A 21,610-nucleotide genomic window follows, 5' to 3' on the forward strand; every position below is an offset into this window, starting at 1 on the left:
TCCGTGTGTGTGTATATATACCTCTTAACATGTCTTCACTCTTAACTTTTTTAGCTTGTCTGTGTTTTCTTTTGAAGAAGGCGTTTTTATTAACGTTCTGCTTTGCAGCTGACTGGTTGTTTACTATTTCAACAAAAGACGATCACACACGGAACAAAAATTAGTTCACAGACAGGCGGCACACGCGACTTCCCTTCCTTAGGGAACTATAGGCTGCAGCGACAGTAAGAGCATCTGCAACATTAAATACAATAAAGCTGCCAATACTCGAGTTCAGCGGAGCCCGGCTTAGGCGAGGTAAACGCAAACGAAAAGATGAAGAAAATGACGGTATAATCATTAAACAAGTTAGGTGAGCATTCACTGCAATAAATTTCACAAGAGTTCGGCTAAAACAGGTACTTCATCTGCCAAAGCTCTAAAATCCGTACTGAGCATACGCAGCGAACGGCCTGGCTCCACCGGCACAGCGCTTACATTGTACTTGAAGCATCCTGTACTTTACTAGTGATACTCAGTCCACCGAGAGGACAGGAACCGATTGGTGGCTGGAACTCTGCTATTAACACTCTCAGTGCACTGTCTGAATGTCTGTGGGTGAATGGCTGCCCTGTCTTCCAAAAGAGCCGAAACACTTTTACGCTTGGTTCTAGAGCGAAGTTAAAGTTATACCTCGTCGCAAAGGTGTTCCATTGGGATCAGGTCGGGACTCTGGGCAGGCCAGTCCATTTCAGGAATGTTATTGCCCACAAATCTTTAACTCACAGATGCTGCTTTATGACGGGGTACATTGTCATGCTGAAACACACCGATCGTTCCTGAACTGTTCCCCTACTGTACCCAATACACAGTGCTGTCAACTGTGTTCGTATCCTGCCACATTTAGCAGTTCCTTAATCGCAGTGAGAGTACCCTATGAAACACACCCAACATCACTTCCTCCGTACTTCACCATTCGTGACGGCAGGTAACGCTCTCCAGATGTTTGCCAGGCCCAAACCACAGGACGTAGCGTGCTCATCACACCAAATCACTCGTTTCCAGTCGTTGCCCGTCGCTCTTTACACCATTTATGCCTCACTTGTCATTGTTTACAGAAATTTGTGGCTCATGGAGGCTTGCTCAACTATTTTACCCCAGAGCAGCTATTAGCACTTTGAATGTCAGGAGTGATTCTTTCCGCTTGTTTCACGTGATATTTTAGAACCACTCTCCACAATTCTAGATGGTCTCCGTTTTTCAGTACGTGAGGTCCACCTGTTTTAGCTGTAGTTCTTCCTTGGCCTTTCCACTTCACACTCATTTCATCAACAGTCGACTTTGGCAGCTTTAGGCGGTTTGGATTACATCGAATGATTATTCCACTTTCGTTTTATACTGGCGAATCCGTGACGTCTAGCAATTTACTACAAGAAATCTGCATGAAACAGCGCTGTAATCCTCCTGTCGAAGACTGTCTACGGCTGTTAAGAAAGAATGTTGTTCTGTGAAGAGAAACTTGTATAGTACCTCAGCAGAACAGCAAAAATCTTACTAGCTCTGTGTGCTACACTTGGCATAACCCTCGTGTTATCTTGTTTATAATTTGTTCGGTACGTATTCCCCGTAAATTACTTCGGAAGCCTACCGACCTCCAGAATGACGTCCAGGGTAAGTCCACGACTGGAAATTTCTGTGTACACAGCTGTATCATGGTGAGACTTTCTCGGCATTGTACGAGGGGCGTTCAGTTATGAAACACATTTTCCTGAAAGCAGGTTGGTTTTAGTTAAGATTCCAGTACACCACATTCTTCCCCACTTTTATGGCTACGAAACCCTGTTTTTCAACATGCGTTCTATTCATTACGATGACCTTTCGCCACATTACTGTGAAGACCTACATGACCTCAAGTTTCCACTCTCCTTGTCGACGTCGGAGACAATCTCTTGCTGCTTCACGCACTGCTTCCCGCGAAGTGCATCCTTAATTGGGCCAAACAGAATGAAGTCGGAAGGTGTGAGATCCGGGCAGTAGGGTGGATGAGGGAGAACTGTCTAATGAAATTCTGTAACTTGCTCTCAGTAGTGTGAGGTCTTGCGTTGTCATAAGGGAGCAGAAGTTCTTGTGCGTTTTTGTGGCAACGAACGCGCTGAAACCGTTTCTTCAGTTTCCTGAGGGTAGCACAATATACTTGCGATTTTTTTGTTGCACATTAGGGAAGACATCAAATAAAATAATCCTTTCACAGTCCCAATGGACCGTCGCTATGACTTTGCCTGCTTGAGGTGCGGCTTCGAACTTTTCCTTCTGAGGAGAGGTGGTGTGGCGCCACCCCATGGACTGCCGTTTTGTTTCCGGTTAGAAGTGATGAACCCATGTTTCATCGCCTGTGATGATGTTCGACAAGACAGTGTCTCGATGAGCCTCGTAACGAGTAAGCAATTCCGCACAGACGGACCTCCGTTGCTCTTTATCGTCTCCTGTTGGGCGGCAAAGAGACCGGTGGGTACGCACCTTTGTGTACCCGAACTGGTTGACGAGTGTGTCAGCACTACAAGCAGAGACGTCCAGTTGTGCAGCCAGGTGCCAGATTGTGATCCGTCTATCACCTTGAATGAGAGTGTCCGCACGTTCTAAATTTACGGGGGTCACAGCTGTGTGCAGCCGGCGGGTACGTGGGAAATCGGATAGGTTGACGCGACCTTGCTCTGAGGATGACATCTGCCTCGAACAACGACCTATTGTGCTTTTGTTTATTGCCAGGTCTCCGTACACATTCTGCAAGCGCCTATGAATATTTATGAATATTTGCAATCCACTGGTTTTCCGTCTACAGAAACTCAATGACAGCTCTCTGCTTGGAACACACGTCTGTTCTAGACGCCGCCACCTATCGGTACTTCATGAAACGAAAATATTCTGCGAAGTTCCGCAATAAATTCCCATGTTTTTCAACCTAAATTGGCAGAGATAAAAATGTGTTGCATTACTTACTGAACACCCCTCGTTAGTGATATACAGGGTGTTACACAAAGGTACGGCAAAATTTTCAGGAAACATTTCTAACACACAAAAAAAAAGAAAATATGTTATGTGGACATGTGTCCGGAAACGGTAGAGCTCATTATATTACTTCTCTTCAAATCACATTAATCATGGAATGGAAACACTCAGCAACAGAACGTACCAGCGTGACTTCAAACACTTTGTTACAGGAAATGTTCAAAATGTCCTCCGTTAACGAGGATGCATGCATCCAACCTCCGTCGCATGGAATCCCTGATGCGCTGATGCAGCCCTGGAGAACGGCGTATTGTATCACAGCCGTCCACAATACGAGCACAAAGAGTCTCTACATTTGGTACCGGGGTTGCGTAGACAAGAGCTTCCAAATGCCCCCATAAATGAAAGTCAAGAGGATTGAGGTCAGGAGAGCGTGGAGGCCATGGAATTGGTCCGCCCCTACCAATCCATCGGTCACCGAATCTGTTGTTGAGAAGCGTACGAACACTTCGACTGAAATGTGCAGGAGCTCCATCGTGCATGAACCACATGTTGTGTCGTACTTGTAAAGGCACATGTTCTAGCAGCACAGGTAGAGCATCCCGTATGAAATCATGATCACGTGCTCCATTGAGCGTAGGTGGAAGAACATGGGGCCCAATCAAGACGTCACCAACAATGCCTGCCCAAACGTCCACAGAAAATCTGTGTTGATGACGTGATTGCACAATTGCGTGCGGATTCTCGTCAGCCCACACATGTTGATTGTGAAAATTTACAATTTGACCACGTTGGAATGAAGCACATCCGTAAAGAGAACATTTGCACTGAAATGAGGATTGACACATTGTTGATTGAACCATTCGCAGAACTGTACCCGTGGAGGCCAATCAGCTGCTGATAGTGCCTTCACAAGCTGTACATGGTACGGAAACAACTGGTTCTCCCGTAGCACTCTCCATACAGTGACGTGGTCAACGTTACCTTGTACAGAAGCAACTTCTCTGACGCTGACATTAGGGTTACCGTCAACTGTACGAAGAATTGCCTCGTCCATTGCAGGTATCCTCGACGTTGTAGGTCTTCCCCAGTTGCGAGTCATAGTCTGGAATGTTCCGTGCTCCATAAGACGCCGATCAATTGCTTCGAACGTCTTCCTGTCGGGAAACCTTCGTTCTGGAAATCTGTCTCGATAAAAACCTACCGCGCAGCGGCTATTGCCCCGTGCTAATCCATACATCAAATGGGCATCTGCCAACTCCACATTTGTAAACATTGTACTGACTGCAAAACCACGTCCTTGATGAACACTAACCTGTTGATGCTACGTACTGATGTGCTTGATGCTAGTACTGTAGAGCAATGAGTCCCATGTCAACACAAGCACCGAAGTCAACATTACCTTCCTTCAATTGGGCCAACTGGCGGTGAATCGAGGAAGTACAGTACATACTGACGAAACTAAAATGAGCTCTAACATGGAAATTAAGCGTTTCCGGACAGATGTCCACATAACATCTTTTCTTTATTTGTGTGTGAGGAATGTTTCCTGAAAGTTTGGCCGTATCTTTTTGTAACACCCTGTATAAGCGCATGCGACAGCACTGACTGACTGCTTTGTCCGGAGTCAGCGACCCGTGAGGCGCAGCTCTGTCCTCTTTTGAGGTAATCAGTGGAAGTAGACCACACTGCGCCGCATCCGCATTCCTGTTCGCAACTTTTAATGGGAAACGTGCTTGGCCTCGCTGTAAGGCCACCTTTTGTTCCTCTCCAGTTCTACGCTTTTAGCGCAGCCACCGCTCCCAGTCACCAAGGAAAGGGAAAGTCCGAATACTGCACAATCGGAGTTACGTGACTAAACCCGAGGCAGCTTGAAACCCCGTGGACTGCAAGCGCTATAGCAGTGACACTGCCCATGTCAAGCAGCTGTAGGGCCTGCAATTGTTTTACATTCCATACAGTATTTTCGTTTCCCCAATATTGATTGCGCCTGGTTGTCAGCCGGTAAAATACGTTCCTGGAAAAGAGGTCGCGGTATCGAATCCCAGTCGCATCATGAAAATTTTCAGTTTGTTCTTAGTTTAACCTTCACCTCCCTACGATATGACAAGTAACCAGGAATATATTAATATTTGCGCTCTGTCATTGAGCGACATGAAGTTATTATTAGCTACTATTTAACAATCAGGTTCTCGCAAGTATGTAAGAATATCATAAATCTTTTCCAATGTAATGATAATTAAATGGACATTCTAACTGCAAACAGGCGTTGATATACTTCACTGGGGACATGTTGAAAATGTGTACCCCGACCGCGACTCGAACCCGGGATCTCCTTCTTACAGGGCAGACGCTCTATCCATCTTTCTTTTTATTATTTTTTTATAATTTTGTTTTCACCAGGAAAAGGGTAAATGAAAAAAAGATCTTTATTGGTACAAACTTAAATACAACAGAAATGCCATCCTTCCGGCGAAAATAACACAAGACAATACACTCGTACAAGGCGAGGAATTTTTTTTTATGAACAAGGTGTAGGGAAAAAAAGAATAATAATTCTGATGTAATCTAAGAGGTGTGAAGCAATATACAGTGGAGTGAGGGAAAGACCAGTGTTGTCTGGGGTAGTGCATTGAAGAAAGGAGGCGCGTGTCCATGCGCCTACTCCACTGTGGGTTACAAATGTAGAAAGTAGCGCGGGGAGTCTCACATGTCAGCAGGGGGGGCGGGAGTGCTGTCGGCGTGTGGCACCATCCAACTGAGCGGGGGTGAAGTAAAGATCGCATGTAGGTAGTTGGCGAAGAAGGCGCGGTAGCACGGTCGCTGTTCAACTTCACTGTGGGCGGTTTGTAAGTACTGCCAGAAATCAAGGCGTGATTTGTCGCCACCATTATACATGTAGGTGATCGTCCACCCCTTGACCCATACAATCGCATGATTTTTGGAGGCGGGGAAATAAGAATTCTCAGGATGGATAAAAGTCCGTGGGTCAATCGAGTCCGGCGGAACGCGGAGGTAACAGGCAACAAACTGTCGGGCAAGTTTCCAGACGTCACTGGTGGCAGCACAAGTCAGTTGGTGGACATCGTCATCCACGAGGTGGCAAATGGAACAAAGTGGAGAGTCCTGTAGTCCGATGGCGTGAAGGCGATGGTTTGTGGCGAATTTTTCATTTGCGACTTGGTACCATGTTGCCCGGACGTTGGAGGGAAGAAAAGGCTGGTGGATGTGACGCCAAACCGTTGGCCACCGCGTGGACGGATGTCTCAGTTCGATATTGTTGCTGGATATGGAACGAAGGAGTGGGGTGTAAAAATCTTTAGGTCGAGGAGAACGCGTGGTCGGTAAGTGCGTGTGAGCATAACTGAAGTCGACCATGAAATCAGAAATGTGGGTCAAATGGTGCTTGATGTGTCCGACTGGTACTGGTGGTGTTATGGTCGCGGGCACAAGAATTTCCAGCAAGCTGCGCGTAAGGGAGGTGCCCCCGTGCCACTGCTTGTGCACGGTGGACATGTACAAGGACGCCGCTCGGAGTCGCACATTGACAAGGCCGAGGCCTCCTGCTCGCGGGGGAAGGGTGAGCGTGTCGCAGCGGACCTTAAAGATCGTACCGGCCGTAAGGAAGTATCCGAGGGCAGCCTGGAGGCTGCGTCCAATGGTTGATGGCAGCGGGAGGACCTGTGCGATGTGGACCATTCTGGCCGCCACATGTTGATTGAGGTATTGGACACGTTGTAAAGAATCGAGTCGTCGGAGAAGATTTTGTCGCACCGTCGTGCGGATAGTTTGGAGTGCACGCCGAAAATTGATGGCAGCGGAGCGGCGCACGGTGGAGGTGAAAATGATACCAAGATATCGTAGTTGTTGTACACACGGGAGAGGTGCTAAGTCGTCGTGTGAGAGGCCGCGTCCAATGGGCATCGCCGCGGATTTAGCCACATTCATGTTACTGCCCGCTGCAGTGCCGTACGTTGATATCAAATCAAGTACCGTGTGCGTTTCATTCCGTGAGCGGGTCAAGAGGAGGAGGTCGTCCGCATACGCACGACATCGAAAACTGTGCTGTCGCAAAGTGAGACCAGAAAGGTGGCTCGTCAGACTCCCGATGAGTGGCTCCAGGCTTATGGCATACAGTAGGGTCGAAAGTGGGCAGCCTTGCCGTACGGAACGCCGGATCGCCACTGGTCCCGCCACACGGCCGTTAACCTGAATCAGAGATTCGGCGGTGCCGTACAGGCGCCGGATCACGTCGATAAAGGTTGGTGGAAAACCCATGCGGTTCATCACTGAGAACAGAAAAAGATGCCGCAACTTGTCGAATGCGCTGTCAAAATCAATGGCAACCACTGCTGCGCGGAGTCTGCACGCCGCTGCCAGTGCAATTAAATCGCGACATTCTCCTGTGGCCGTTTGTATATTAACTGAGCCGCCCGGAGTTGTCTGTTCCGGGGATAGAATGCTAGGCAGGATCTTGTGGCATCGCGTTGCCAGTAGGCGTGTAAAAATTTTACAGTCTGCGTTAAGCAGAGTCAGGGGACGGTAATGTGCTGTCGTCACACCTGGTGTCGGTTTGTGGATGGGTATAATAATTCCCGTGACGAAAGACGGCGGTACGGCGTTCCCCATCGTCAGCAGTTCATTAAACATCGTTGTCCACCGTGACGCCATTAGTGTGAAGAAAGCGCGATAAAATTCTATCGGCAATCCGTCGACACCAGGTGACTTATTCAGAGCACCTTTTTTGATTGCATCGTGGATTTCGTCACGCATAATGGGCTCCATCAGCTCGTCCGCTTCGTCGCTGGTGAGGGTGCGAGTTACGTGTGGTAACACAGACTCCTCAGGGTGGTTGTTGGTAGTCTCCTCCTGGTACATTGTGCGGTAGTGGTCGACAAAGGCACTGACGATTTCGGCCTGGCAAGTGACGTGCTGGCCGCGACAGGTGGTGATCTCGGTGATGAGTTGTCGTCGTCGATGTTTCCTATCGGAGGCGATATGATGCATGGTCGGATGTTCTTGTTCCGCCGAATCTTGACGTCGGGTTCGCACCGTAGCCCCCTGCAGTCTACGGCGTGTCAAAGTTACAATTTGCGCCTTAATCCTGCTGCGTTCCTTCTGGGTGTCGGGGGTGGGCGGTTGGGCGTCCAGGTCGCGGAGAACGGCGTAGAAATAGTCGGTAGTGTGCCGGCGCCACATAGCAACTTCCTTTCCATACTGAATCAAAGTACGTCGAATGGTAGGTTTGGCACATTCTAGCCACCAGGTCAAGGTCGTGCCGTATTTAGGTAAGCGACGTTCACAGGTGGCCCATGTCTCGGTAACACGTTGAAGACATTCGGGATCATGAAGATGGGAGGTGTTTAGCTTCCACGGTGCACGACTACGCCAGACCACTTGCTTGGGGAAGAGAATGTTGCAGATGTAGGCACAGTGGTCCGAAAAGGCCAGGGGCCAAAGTTCTGCACCTTGGACTGCAGGCGTGAGTTCCCGAGAGACGTAAATTCTATCAAGGCGGCTCGCGGAGTGACTCGTCTGGTAAGTATGTCCAGGCGCGTCGCCGTGCCGAACTTCCCAAGTGTCGCGGAGCAACAGATCTCGGACGACAAGACGCAGTTCTTGACAGGTGTTGTAGTGGGGCACTTGATCTTTAGGGTGCAAGACACAATTAAAATCACCCCCAAGCAAGTAATGGTCGCAGCGTCCAAGAAACAAAGGAGCGATGTCTTCTGAATAGAAGAGTGCCCTGTCGCGTCTGCGGGTGGAGCCTGACGGAGCGTAAATGTTGACGATACGGGTCCCCATGACGGTGACGGCCATGCCTCTGGCAGATGGAAGGTATGTGATATCGGCCACTGGAATGCCTTCTCTGGCGTAGACGGCTACGCCGCGTCCCAGGTGGTCACCAGGAGAAGGATAAGTGTTATATCCCGCGACGTCTGGAAGTGTGGCCAGGTGTACTTCCTGTAGTAGTGCGATATCGACGTCCGACGCCCATATCATCTCTCGCAGCAGTTGAAGTTTCACGGGTGAGCTAATGGTGTTAGTGTTGATCGTCGCTATTCGGTAGGTTTGGAGCCGTACCCCGCCGTGGAGGGGAACTCCACCGGCGGAGGATGAAGAGGGACGAGGCAACGGTGAGTCGTGCCGTACGCCACCCGACGGCGTTATCAGCGGCGTAACGATGCTTCCGTCTGGGGTAACTCTGTCCCCAGCGTGTGGTCCGGGTCCTCATCGACGTCCTCACTCCACACCATTGAAGGCGTTGTCGTTGTGATGGTCGTACGTTCCACTTCGGTCGTAGGGGCAGAGGACGTCTCGGCGGCAGTCGCATCTGTGGAGTCCATTGGTTCAGGAGCACCTGAGCGAGCCAGTAGAGTAGGCATCGACGTATCCGCAGTCGGCGTCATGTTGTCGTCATTCGTATCGTCGTGTAGGTTCTCCGAGGCCTCGTCGGGTCGGACGGCCTCTGGAGCATCGGGGGGTGGTGATCCGTCTCGTTCCGAGACCGTACGGCGCCTCCTCTTGCGCCTCTTAGGTGAACGTTGTTTGCGGGTTCGCCCCTCCGTGTCGGAAGACGGGAGGGAGTCGCGTCGCTCTGAGAGGAAGGCCGCCGCGGGAACGTCAAATGAAGGGGCGTCCATATGTTCAGGCGGGTGGGTGTCGGAAGTCGTCGCTGTTGGTAGTGGCGCCGGAGTAGCGTCAGGCGTTGAGCGCGACGCGTCGGCCCCAGCGGTATCCGTAGCAGCTGGAAGGGTCACCGGTGCATGGTCCGATGGGCGGCGGCCGGTGGGAGGAGAAGAGAGCGCCGATGCGTAGGTGATCGGTAAAACCGTCGTCGGAGCCGGAGGTGCCACGGTAGCGGCTGGCAATTGGGTGATTCGTCGCTGAAGACACTCAGATCTGAGGTGGCCTTCTTTGCCGCACCCGGAACAGGTCTTGGGTTGGCCGTCGTATATGACAACCGCGCGGCACCCGCTAATTTGCAGGTAAGATGGCACGTGGCGATGGAGGTCGATGGTGATCTGCCGTACACCGTTAAGAACGGGGTACGTTTGGAATTGCGCCCAGCGTTCGGCAGTGTGGCCATGTACAGTGCCATAGGGGCGGAAAGCCGCGATAACGTCTTCCGCTGGAAGCTCGAACGGGAGTTCGAAAACTCGTATGGTGCGCATTCCTAAGCCGGCATGGTCGACAGTGACCGCTCCGACATTGCCGTCGGCGTGGCAAAAGCGTAATCCATGGTTGGTGTCACGAAGTATTCTTTCACATACCGCGTCATTGACGACTTTGACGTACACAGTACTGCTTAATATGGACAAATGGATGCCCAAGATGTCAGAAGCTGGGATCTTAGCAACGTCGGGTAGGAAGCGTTCCACTTCCAAGGCCTTTGGTCGTGCGTAGTCGTTGCAGAAGTTGAAACGTAAAGTTGATTTTCGAAAACGGTTGGCCATGATTCTAGTGCACGTAAGCGACACGTAAGTGACGGCCGCTGAAATGTAAACAACAGCGAGCGCGCGCGCTCCGCAGGCGGAAATAACAACACGTCCGCACTGCACGGCGGCGAAAGCCGGACTGATCTGAGCCACCGAGGGCACAGAGGATAGTGCGCCTGCAAGGACTTAACCCTTGCACGCTCCCCGTGAGACCCACATTCCCAACATGTCCACACCACTACATTCGTAGTGCGCCTAATAGATGTTTGCCCATCAAACTCGTTACTCGTGGCAGATTCATCTACGAAGTCCCATACCAGTTCGGGCATAGCGTGTGCGTTAAAATATGACTTCCCGGCCATTGACCTTCTTGTACGAACGCACACGCTATGCCCGAACTTGTATGGGACTTGGTAGAGTAATCTGCCGCGAGTAACGAGTTTGATGGCCAAACATCTATTAGGCGCACTACGAATGTAGTGATGTGGACATGTTGGGAATGTGAGTCTCACGGGGAGCGTGCAAGGGTTAAGTCCCTGCAGTCGCACTATCCCCTGTGCCCTCGGTCGCTCAGATGGACGCCGGCACGGTAGCTCATTGTGTTCGGTCAGAGGATTAGCTGTATTCTGTAATAAAAAAAACTTAGTTAATGGGTCAACGACGAACTGAAACGGGTGTCTTGCGACGTCCGCCCCGAGCAGATACAACGAACGAAAACGAACAAAATATTTTTTTAAAAAAAGAGAGATAGTTAGGGCGTCTGCCATGCAAGCTGGAGATCCCGGGTACGAGTCGTGGTCGGGGCACACATTTTCAACATGTCCCCAGTGAAGTATATCAACGCCTGTTTGCAGCTAGGGTGTCCATTTAATTACCATTTTATTTCTATTAAAGCTGCATGGTCATCAACGGTAACTGTTTCTTTCGGGAACAGATACTACCATCACATATGTTTTCCAATGTACTTTACTTTGTTTAACCACAATGCACCACTTATTTCAGAGCAAGCAAGAAAATGTATCACCTATATCTTCTGTCATAAATCAGTTCCATTCTGAACGTTTCTTTCATAATTATCAGGAGTTACCGGAGTATAATAAAAATGTGAAACAAATTTCTACAACATCGCGCCTTGGCTTGCTTGACGAATCGAAAAAGGCACACCCACGCATCGTGGAGTTTATGCAAATGGTTCAAATGGCTCTGAGCACTATGGGACTTAACTTCTGAGGTCTTCAGTCCCTAGAACTTAGAACTACTTAAACCTAACTAACCTAAGGACTTCACACACATCCATGCCCGAGGCAGGATTCGAACCTGCGACCGTAGCGGTCACGCGGTTCCAGACTGAAGCGCCTAGAACAGCTCGACCACTCCGGCCGACATAACTTATTCATACGGGGTTACTGGGAAATGGTAGAAAGATTTTATGATGTGTAACACAAAAATAGTAATCAATAGAAATTGAACCTTACGTAATCTTATAGCATAGAAATGAAATAACAAAAAAATAATAACGGAAGGCTAGTCTGCTAGTCTAATTCAGACAGGCTAGTTACTAGAAATGATAATTACATGAAAGGAGGCTGAAACAACCGCTTTCTTCAGTGCTACAGTTGGATGGAGAATTTTACACAGGAGGGGAAATCGCGGCCGTCCAATGAAACCAGTCAGAAAACTGTTGAACAAAAAAAACTGTGTGTTTTAAGAGTAATTTTGTGCAGTGAGTGGGTCCGGCGTGTCAGGGATGACGCGCGAGCACAGAGCGGCCGAGCGGTCCGCTCGGCCGCTTCTAATTTGTCGGCGGGGCTGCTCTCCTAATTTGTCGCCGGAGCGCCGCAAGTGGACGTCGTTAGAGGGGCGAGGGCGAGGGCGCGCCTGCCCGTGAGATACGGCGCTGCGGCTAATGCAATGCGGCCAGCGTCCGCCGCGGCTGGGGCGTCGCTTTTTGCCGGCCGAGAGCGCGCCGGCCTGCCGGCTCAAAGGCGGCGCCACGGAGCCAATGGCTACCACTCACACCGGACAACGAGCGGCTGTTCAGGTTGAAGAGGGCGCGGGCAAACCACAGTGCGACTGAGCGTAGTCGTGCGACTGTGCCTTTAACCGCCGAAGCGAGAAAAGTTTGTTACTCGGGCACACAACCCCGAAGAGCAGCTCATGCGTTCGAGTTATTGACAAGAATTATACGAGGGTCATTGCAAACGTTCTGCACACCGCGCGTGTGCGAACGTTACGGTGCCGTTGATCAACTTCAAAGTCATGCCAGTTGTTAGGCTTGACAGTCGTATGCGCTAACGTGACAAATGTCTTGAGATACCTCCTAATATTATGTCACCACTCGCTGTGGCCGAGTGGTTCTAGGCGCTTCAGTCCGGAACCGAGCTGCTTCTACGGTCGCTGGTTCGAATCCTGCCTCGGGCATGGATGTGTGTGATGTCCTTAGGTTACTTAGGTTTCATTATTTCTAAGTCTAGGGGACTGATGACCTCAGATGTTAAGTCCCGTAGTGCTCAGAGCCATTTGAACCATTTAAATATAATGTCGGTCCTTTTGCCCAGCGTAGTGCAGCAAGTCGACATGGTATGGTGACAAATATGGAGCCATCCTGCCTCTATAACGATCCATATGTGTGAAAGTATTGCCAGTGCAGGATGTTGTGCACGAACTGAGCTCTCGATTATGTCTCATAAACGTTCGATGGGATTCATGTCCGGCGATATCGGTGGCCAAAACATTCGTTCGAATTGTCCGGAGTGTTCTTCAAACCAGACGTGAACAATTGTGGTCCGGTGACACGTCATCCATCGTTTTTTGGAACATGAAGTTCGTGGTCTCGTGGTCTTCAAATAGCGGAAAATAACCATTTCCAGTTGAGTCCATGGCGCCACGCTCGAACCCTACCATCAGTTCTTACTAACCGAAATGGGGACTTATCTCACCATACTACGGTTTCCCACTCGTCTAGGGTCCAACCGATATGCCCGCGAGTCCAGGAGAGGTGCAGCAGACGATTTACTGTTACAGAAGCTAATCGCTTCCGTAGTCTACTACCATAGCCAATTAACGCCAAATTTCGCAGCACTGTCCTAATGGATACGATCATCGTATGTCCCACATTGATTTCTGTGGTTATTCCACGCATTGTTGCTTGTCTGCTAGCCACTGCTCCGGATCGTTAAGTGAAGGCCATCGGCGAGTGCATTCTCCATGATTAAAGGTAATAAATGAAATTTGGATCTGTGGATTTCAGAATACTGAACTCCATAACGATTTTCGAAATGGAGTGTCCCTTGCACCAGATCCAACCATTCTTCGTTCAAAGTCTCTTAATACCTGTTAAGTGGCCGTAATCACTTCGGATACCTTTTCGCATGAATCACCGGAGTATAAATGACAGATCCGCCACTGCATTGCCCTTTCATATCTTGTGTACGCGAAAACTACGGCATCTGTATATGTGCATATCACTATTCCACAGGTTTTGTCACCTCAGTGGGTGTGTATGCTGCGTCACGTACCTTAGTTGTGAATAATTCAGTTTTAAAATGGACGATGGAACTGTCAGGCCAAATTACACGTAGTGACCACCGTTCCTACATCAAAGTCGAATCTCATACGTGGAAAGAGCCCAACTGACATTTACAACTCTTGGAGAGAGTTGTGTGGGAATAGTGCAGTAACCGTGTTACAGCATCACGGTGGCTCGTTTCCGTGAAGGTCAGGTCAGCACTGACAACAGTCCGAGAAGCGGAAGGGCTGCAATCGCAAAGACTACCCCTCTCAGGTTATTGTTAATGACATTTTAAAAGGGGTAGCGTCTTTGATTCATAATCAAAACGTCTTCGGTCCCGGGTTCGATCCCCGCCACTGCCTAAATTTTGATAAATAATCAGCATTGGCGGCCGAAGACTTCCGGCATAAGAAGTCAGTCTCATTCTGCCAACGGCCTTGTCAAAAGAGGGCGGAGGAGCGGATAGAGGTTCAGGGCACTCTCTTGTCCTAGGGGTGGGAATTGCCCGTAAAGGCGGAAGAATCAGCAATGATCAACGACATGAGGATACAGAAGACAATGGAAACCACTGCATTAAAGACACGTAACGTGTATCCGCAGGACATGTGGCCTGTAATTGAAGAAGTGTCATGATGATATCTCCATTGGCAAAAGATTCCGGAATAGTCCCCCATTCGGATCTCCGGGAGGGGACTCCCAAGGGGGACGTTACCATGAGAAAAAGAGTGAATAATCAACGAAAGGATAACGTTCTACGAGTCGGGGCGTGGAATGTCAGAAGCTTGAACATGGTAGGGAAACTAGAATATCTGAAAAGGGAAATTCAAAGGCTCAATCTAGATATAGTAGGGGTCAGTGAAGTGAAATGGAAGCAAGACAAGGATTTCTGGTCAGATGAGTATCGGGTAATATCAACAGCAGCAGAAAATGGTATAACAGGTGTAGGATTCGTTATGAATAGGAAGGTAGGGCAGAGGGTGTGTTACTGTGAACAGTTCAGTGACCGGGTTGTTCTAATCAGAATCTACAGCAGACCAACACCGACAACCATAGTTAGGTATACATGCCGACGTCGCAAACTGAAGATGAGCAGATAGAGAAAGTGTATGAGGATATTGAAAGGGTAATGCAGTATGTAAAGTAGGACGAAAATCTAATAGTCATGGGTGACTGGAATGCTGTTGTAGGGGAAGGAGTAGAAGAAAAGGCTACAGGAGAATATCGGCTTGTGACAAGGAATGAAAGAGGAGAAAGACTAATTGAATTCTGTAACAGGTTTCAGCTAGTAATAGCGAATACCCTGTTCAAGAATCACAAGAGGAGGAGGTATACTTGGAAAAGGCCGGGAGATACGGGAAGGTTTCAATTAGATTACATCATGATCAGACAGAGATTCCGAAATCAGATACTGGATTGTAAGGCGTACCCAGGAGCAGATATAGACTCAGATCACAATATAGTAGTGATGAAGAGTAGGCTGAAGTTCAAGACATTAGTCAGGAAGAAACAATACGCAAAGAAGTGGGATACGGAAGTACTAAGGAATGACGAGATACGTTTGAAGTTCTCTAAGACCAATAAGGAATAGCGCAGTAGGCAGTACAGTTGAAGAGGAATGGACATCTCTAAAAAGGGCCATCACAGAAGTTGGGAAGGAAAACATAGGAACAAAGAAGGTAGCTGCGAAGAAACCATGGGTAACAGAAGAAATACTTCAGTTGATTGATGAAAGGAGGAAGTACAAACATGTTCCGGGAAAAGCAGGAATACAGAAATACAAGTCGCTGAGGAATGAAATAAATAGGAAGTGCAGGGAAGCTAAGACGAAATGGCTGCAGGAAACATGTGAAGACATCGAAAAAGATATGACTGTCGGAAGAACAGACTCAGCATACAGGAAAGTCAAAACAACCTTTGGTGACGTTAAAAGCAACTGAGGTAACATTAACAGTGCAACGGGAATTCCACTGTTAAATGCAGAGCAGAGAGCAGATAGGTGGAAAGAATATATTGAAAGCCTCTATGAGGGTGAAGATTTGTCTGATGTGATAGAAGAAGAAACAGGAGTCGATTTAGAAGAGATAGGGAATCCAGTATTAGAATCGGAATTTAAAAGAGCTTTGGAGGACTTACGCTCAAATAAGGCAGAAGGGATAGATAACATTCCATCAGAATTTCTAAAATCATTGGGGGAAGTGGCAACAAAACGACTATTCACGTTGGTGTGTAGAATATATGAGTCTGGCGACATACCATCTGACTTTCGGAAAAGCATCATTCACACAATTCCAAAGACGGCAAGAGCTGACAAGTGCGAGAATTATCGCACAATCAGCTTAACAGCTCATGCATCGAAGCTGCTTACAAGAATAATATACAGAAGAATGGAAAAGAAAATTGAGAATGCGCTAGGTGACGATCAGTTTGGCTTTAGGAAAAGTAAAGGGACGAGAGAGGCAATTCTGACGTTACGGCTAATAATGGAAGCAAGGCTAAAGAAAAATCAAGACACTTTCATAGGATTTGTCGACCTGGAAAAAGCGTTCGACAATATAAAATGGTGCAAGCTGTTCGATATTCTGAAAAAAGTAGGGGTAAGCTATAGGGAGAGACGAGTCATATGCAATATGTACAACAACTAAGAGGGAATAATAAGAGTGGACGATCAAGAACGAAGTGCTCGTATTAAGAAGGGTGTAAGACAAGGCTGTAGCCTTTCGCCCCTGCTCTTCGATCTGTACATCGAGGAAGCAATGATGGAAATAAAAGAAAGGTTCAGCAGTGGGATTAAAATACAAGGTGAAAGGATATCAATGATACGATTCGCTGATGACATTGCTATCCTGAGTGAAAGTGAAGAAGAATTAAATGATCTGCTGAACGGAATGAACAGTCTAATGAGTACACAGTATGGTTTGAGAGTAAATCGGAGAAAGACGAAGGTAATGAGAATTAGTAGAAATGAGAACAGCGAGAAACTTAACATCAGGATTGATGGTCACGAAGTCAATGGAGTTAAGGAATTCTGCTACCTAGGCAGTAAAATAACCAATGACGGACGGAGCAAGGAGGACATCAAAAGCAGACACGCTATGGCAAAAAAGGCATTTCTGCCCAAGAGAAGTCTACTAATATCAAATAACGGCCTTAATTTGAGGAAGAAATTTCTGAGGGTGTACGTCTGGAATACAGCATTGTATGGTAATGAAGCGTAGACTGTGGGAAAACCGGAACAGAAGAGAATCGAAGCATTTGAGATGTGGTGCTATAGACGAATGTTGAAAATTAGGTGGACTGATAAGGAATGAGGAGGTTCTACGTAGAATCGGAGAGGAAAGGAATATGTGGGAAACACTGATAAGGAGAAGGGACAGGATGATAGGACATCTGCTAAGACATGAGGGAATGACTTCAATGGTACTAGAGGGAGCTGTAGAGGGCAAAAACTGCAGAGGAAGACAGAGATTGGAATACGTCAAGCAAATAATTGAGGACGTAGGTTGCAAGGGCTACTCTGAGATGAAGAGGTTAGCACAGGAAAGGAATTCGTGGCGGGCCGCATCAAACCAGTCAGTAGACTGATGACCAAAAAAAAAAAAAAGAAAGAAAACATGTGCGGATATTGCTTATGAGGACAGAATGTTTGTCATTTCAGTTTATAGAATAGTAACTGAAAATTTACAGATGGGAAAAGTTGCTGCCAGATGGGTTCTGCATGATCTGAGTGAAGAGCAGCAAGTCGCAACTTTATCGAACACATGGAGAACTGTTTTTGAAAAGGACTGTTGTACTTGATGAAACCTGGATACGAGATTTCGAGTTCAGTCATCCCGATGGAAAAGTTCACCTCTTCACGGCCGGTGTAATAGGTGCGTACTGAAAGCTGTTTTTGCAAAATTTTGCACCCGAAAATCATCAAAGAAGGCTTTACATGCTTGCAGCTGGTGTCAGTGTGCACGATGATGAAAGTTCGCACTCCGCCCTACCAGTGAAACAGCCGGCAACGATTGGTGGGAAATAAAGTTCCCCATTACCATAGAGGCCTTATATGAGACCGCCAGGATTTGATTTGTTTCCATAATTGAAGCATCAACTCTGTGAGAAACGTTTCCACACAAGTGATGAAACTTCCAGTGAGGCGATCCGAGTAATCAAACAGCTCTACAGTGTAGGTGACCAATACGGAATGCAGAAGTCGTCAAAATTTTGATAAGCCCTGATAGGCATGAATGGAGATTATGTTGAAGGCCTGTAAAGATGCTCCGAATTTTTCTTCAATTCTATCACACAATGTGCATAACCCTCGAGTATAGATCAACGAAATACAAAAGTCTGTAATAACATTATTTTTCGCACGTAATTCCAGGATATTATTAACTCTTGTTTCAATATACCGGCTGATAAAGTTTCAACCGTTCTCAAGTTGAGTCGCTTGCACGTTTTTAAATCACTTTACACATTGTGGTGCAAACGCGCATGAGTCGGAGATAATACTATCGGTAACAAAAGCATCAGTCATAGATGAAACTTAAAGAGTCTAAGATTACAAGAAATTTATAGTGAATTATGTAGTATTAAAGTACAGCCTCTGAATGAACCATGAAGTGTGTAATACAATCACACCGTAATCTGTGAAGGGCTAGTATTTTACTTCGCAATTGATACTGCTAGTACAGGTGCGAAAACTGGCAGCTTTACGATCGCAGTAGCCGAAAACCAATCAAAATTACTGCTGTTGTTTGTTTCCTATAATTATTGAAGTGACCAGGTAAAGGCTCACCAAGCAAGAACAAGCTACCCTGTAGACACATAATAAAACAGTTTATTGGCAATAACATGAAAGATCCTCCTTTTTAAGTCTCAAGTACCGCAGTTAATGAAGTCACAGTAAGACAATTAGACTTCTTGAATTAATCGGAAAATTGCCAAACTGTTTAGACAACAGTACATATCCTGATGAGTTGAGGTTTGTAGTGGAAAACCGTTACTGGGTACCAAAATGTGTAATTATGTGCCCAGATGGACCATGGTTTGGGTCACTATAAGGAATCCACAATCACAGAAAAAAGCCTAAGGTCGCGGATACCAAGTCCTGCAGCTGAAGTCGGCTGAGACCAAGATCGCAGCGCGTAGCACCTGGAGAGTTGCCGGTGGTTCGTTGATGACTCCATGGGCGACGGCATCCAGCATAGCGCGTTGGCTGCAACTGGCTGGCGGAGGCCCTACGGCTTCCTAAATAAAGGCTTAGTCGATACAAACAGCCTGAGCTACTTTTGCCACGTGACACCGCAGGTTGCAACCACTAGGGACCGTTCAAGTTTTGTCGAATGGTTTTGAACGCGATTTTAAGCAACAATGGGTGTTTATACTTTCTCATCCGTAGTGTTTCGCGCCCTCCTGTGGCGTGATCAGGAGAGGATTTGACATTGACGTATGTGTGAATAAAATAGCAAAGGGTAACACTGAGACCTTCCCCCTCGCCACGGTTCAGCAGCTCCACAGTGCCGTGCACTCACCTTTGTTGATCACGAAAAAATACCATTACAGAGACAACCATCTTCTCACTCCTCGATCGCTATGCGCCTGTGAGCAGGCAAACTGTGGATACGCTGCTGCTCTAGCGTTTGGTTACAAGCATGTGGAATCAGAGGTGTGTCGAAGGGTTTGCTTGTTCTCCGGTGCCTAGAGATCGAGGAGACGGTTGTCTGTGTATTGGGAGGGGGTTCTGAACGCCACTAATGTTTTCACGCACTATCTGAGCAAATGTCGCGATCACACTAAAGTTCAATGTGGTTGCAACCCAGCTATGTCCTTAGAGAAGGGATGATTCGTGCGAAAGTGTCAGCAGCGTCAAAGGTTGTCAAGAACTCTTTCTGTTGCACACTGCACTGCACTGCACTGCACTGCATTGCAAACTGACGTTTTCGACCGCGAAGTGTGTAAATGAACGCCCTAAGAGAATGAGTAGCTTCACTCACGCCCTTTATGCAAACTCCTTGGCCTTTTCGTGTCGATTCTGAGCGGCGATGTTTCTACATCTACATGCATCTACATGATTACTCTGTTATTCACAATAAAGTGCTTGGCAGAGGGTTCAATGAACCATCTTCAGACTGTGTCTCTACCGTTCCACTCTCGAATGGCACGCAGGAAAAATTAACACTTAAATTTTTCTGTGTGAATCCTGATTTCTCTTATTTTATCGTAATGATCATTTCTCCCTATGTAGGTGGGTGCCAACAGAATGTTTTCGCAATCGGAGGAGAAAACTGGTGATTGAAATTTCATGAGGGAATCCCGTCGCAACGAAAAACTCCCTTCTTTTAATGATTGCCACTCCAATTCATGTATCATGTCTGTGCCATTATCTCCCCTATTTCGCGATAGTACAAAACGAGCTGCCATTCTTTGTACTTTATCGATGTCATCCATCAGTCCCACCTGATGCGAATCCCGCACAGCACAGCAGAGTAGGACGGACAGGCGTGGTGTAAGCAGTGTCTTTAGTAGACCTGTTGCACCTTCTAAGTGTTCTGCCAATGAATCGCAGTCTTTGCTTTGCTCTACCCACAATATTATCTATGTGATCGTTCCAATTTACGTTATTTGTAATTGTAATCTCCAAGTATTTAGCTGAATTTACAGCCTTCAGATCTGTGTGACTTATTGCGTAATCGAAATTTAGCAGATTTCTTTTAGTACTCATGTGAATAACTTCACACTTTTCTTTATTGAGGGTCAGTTGCCACTTTTCGCACCAAACAGATATCTTATCTAAATCATTTTTCAAGTCGTTTTCGTCATCTGATGACTTTCCAAGACGGTAAATGACAGCATCATCTGCAAACAATCTAAGACGGCTACTCAGATTGTCTCCCATGTCGTTAACATAGATCAGGAACAACAGAGGGCCTATAACTCTTCCATGGGGAAAGCCGGATATTACGACTGTTTTACTCGATGACATTCCGTCTATTACTACGAACTGTGACCTTTCTGACAGGAAATCACAAATCCAGTCGCACAACTGAGGCGATACTCCATAGGCACGCAGTTTGGTTAGAAGACGCTTGTGAGAAACGGTGTCGAAAGCGTTCTGGAAATCGAAAAATACGGAATCAATTTGCCATCCCCTGTCGATAGCACTTACTACTTCATGAGTATAAAGAGCTAGTTGTGTTTCACAAGAACGATATTTCCTGAATCCGTGCTATGTGTCAATAAATCGTTTTCTTCGAGGTACTTCATAATGTTCGAATATAGTATATGTTCCAAAAGCCTACTGCAAATCGACGTTAGTGATATAGGCCTGTAATTTAGCGAATTACTCCTATTTCCCTTTTTGGGTATTGGTGTGACTTGAGCAATTTTCCAGTCGTTAGGTACGGATCTTTCTGTGAGCGAGCAGTTGTATAAAATGGCTAAATATGCAGCTATTGTATCACCATACTCTAAACGGAACCTGACTGGCATACAATCTGGACCGGAGGCCTTGCCTTTATTAAGTGATTTAAGCTGCTTTGTTACACTGAGGATGTCTACTACTATGTTTCTCATCTTGTCAGTTGTCCTTGATTGGAATTCAATAATATTTACTTCGTCTTGTTTGGTGAAGGAGTTTCTCAAAACCGTGTTTAATAACTATTCTTTAGTGGCAGTCATCAGTCACCAGTTA

This window comes from Schistocerca nitens, chromosome 1, assembly GCF_023898315.1.
Source record: "Schistocerca nitens isolate TAMUIC-IGC-003100 chromosome 1, iqSchNite1.1, whole genome shotgun sequence".
Lineage (NCBI taxonomy): Eukaryota > Metazoa > Arthropoda > Insecta > Orthoptera > Acrididae > Schistocerca > Schistocerca nitens.